The following is a 2,500-nucleotide window of genomic DNA, read 5'->3' on the forward strand; positions in this document are numbered from 1 at the left end:
GTGTGTGTGTGTGTGTAAGTGTGTGTGTGTGTGTACATGACCCTATGAAAGATTCTAAAAATCAACTGGATGTGTGATGAATGGCCAGCATGCAAAGACTCGATGCAGATACAAGATCTGCAAGCAAAAATAGTTTATAGACAAAGCATACATTCAACAGATGTTTTTCTTCTACAGGTTACACTATTTATTGACAAATTGATGGCAAGTTAAGAGCACTTCAATTTATCTGGTAAAAGCTTAATCAAAAGCATTTTGTAGCTCTTTATTTGATTATGGGACAAGTATATAACCATGAATAAAATGGGTGACATTTTTTTATAAATTTTTTGTTTACATAGTCTCTTTTTCTGTAGTGTTAAAAGTTAACCCATTCTCGACGGGCAAAATGAACAAAAAATGGAAAAATCCTGTGCTCATTTTTTATATTTTTTGTGAAATGTCTCTACACATAGATGGCTCTGCCTCACCTGATTTCACCTTTCCTTGAATTGGCAGGAAAATGTATTTTTTACTAGTGCTATGAATATCAGTGGTGTTATATTTAGTATAAACTTTATAATTCCTATAATGTTATAAACAACAGTAATAACAAAATAAGATAACATAATTTTTTTTCGTAAATTAAAGAAAAGGGTAAACGGGCAAGACAAGCAGTACTCGTAATTGGCTCGTTGGTGATTTTAGTGTAGCCATCTATGGGTTAAAACAATTAAACAAGTAAACTCACAGTGGGCATGGCACGGATATGTGACATGCCCATTACGAATAGTTTAATGTCCTGTACTAGTGATGAACAATCACTACTGCTCTCTAAAGCTTTAAATGTTAATCATTAGTCACAGGCAGTGTTTGTTAAAGGATATTCAAGGAAGAAGTTTCTTGACCATCACAGAATAATAATCTATTGTCCATTCAAACTGCACTAGAATATCCTCTCTCTCTCAGCACACATAATTTCAATTTTATTACTACTTTATTCTATAACTACTACTACTACTAATGATAGTACATCTACTACTATTAATACCCATAATGAGGCAACAATCAGAAAAAAAAACAGTCAAAATAATAATAACACTCACACAAACATCAATAATAATAACAGTATTATCATGACATTCTAAAAAACATACAGGGGTTGGAATCATACACAAAAAGTATACATAAAGAAATCTGCAATCTTTGCTTCTGACATATACTTGGTAGAACAAGTATGAATAGAAATTAATATCTTCACAATACAACAGATGTATATGACTGTTTTTGATTATATATATCTTCATCAGAAATTGTCTACATAAATTTGTAATGAAGAGATAATCAAACTGGCCAAATACCTCTTGTATTTTTTAGATATTCATTCTCATTCATTAACTTTACTAAATTTATTGCAATGAATACAGTTCATATACTTGGTAGTCAGAGTGAATGTATGGATATGATTTTTGGCCTTTCAAGCATCACAACTATTACTACTGGCAATATACATAAAGTCTTCAGCATACATAAGATTCTTTTGCCTTCATGGTATCACAACTGCCACCACAAGCAATATGTAAAAAGACTTTAGAATAAAGTTAAGATTCTCTGACTTTATTGGCAAGCAAGTATGTGGTATCATTAAGCTCCTCCAACTTGTCATGACGGGAATTTTAAAATTGTGGATAATATTCTTTCTTTTAGTATGATTTGAAGTAGACTACCAGTAAGGTAAGCTGGCATTGCATAACACACAGCCTCTACCTACAGGCCCTACAAGTCTCCATCTCCACCTGTCCATGGCACCAAAGGGGCTCAAATTCCTTAACATTAAATCAGCAGCTGGGTGCCTTAACTGCAGACCCTTTGAAAACACCACAAATTTACAGTGTCTGCTAATGCACATTTGACATATTTCACAATAATACAAAAGCTAACCAAAAAACTTTACCTAACCTAACCCTAGCAAATCCATGTTAACTTCTACAGCCAACTGTAAAAATTCAACTGAACTCTTGCACATAACACTCTGCTGTTTCAAAGACAATGTGAATTAATATTTAAACCTATATCTGTTGACCATGAGAAGTAAGAGAGTAAGAGGTATCAAATGTAGGCTAAAGGTGTTCCAATGTCAAGGTAGGTTCATCAAATGGAAATTAACAAAAAAGTAAATTTACCAGATAACTTGGTGTAGCAGGCTACAGAGATATCTTTAAAAAAAAGTTTGCTTTGACAAAATTTTGTTGATCGCTTAGGAATAGTAATATACTGCCTTGCATTAAGGCCAACACATGTTTTGATTAATGTTCATAATTTACCAGCCATAGAATACTTACTTAGATTTCTAACTCTTAAACACCTTTAATAATAATGACCCTCCACCCCTCAAAAAATACAAAATATTTTAAAATTAACAAAAATTCATGCTCCTTACAAGCAGCTGTCTCCTGATACGAATGTGCATGTTGAGAGCCATTCAAAATAACACATTCAGCCTCATGAAATAATTGTGGCA

At 32.8% G+C, this 2,500-nt stretch overlaps 1 protein-coding gene across 2 annotated transcripts in view; it reads right to left on the reverse strand.

The window, feature by feature from the left end:
• Window positions 1–2,500, reverse strand: part of LOC125039872 (TBC1 domain family member 2B-like) — a 122,694-nt gene that overhangs the window by 118,879 nt on the left and 1,315 nt on the right. The gene's annotated exons all lie outside the window — the stretch shown is intronic.

Source organism: Penaeus chinensis, chromosome 28 (assembly GCF_019202785.1).
Source record: "Penaeus chinensis breed Huanghai No. 1 chromosome 28, ASM1920278v2, whole genome shotgun sequence".
NCBI classification, from domain to species: Eukaryota; Metazoa; Arthropoda; class Malacostraca; order Decapoda; family Penaeidae; genus Penaeus; species Penaeus chinensis.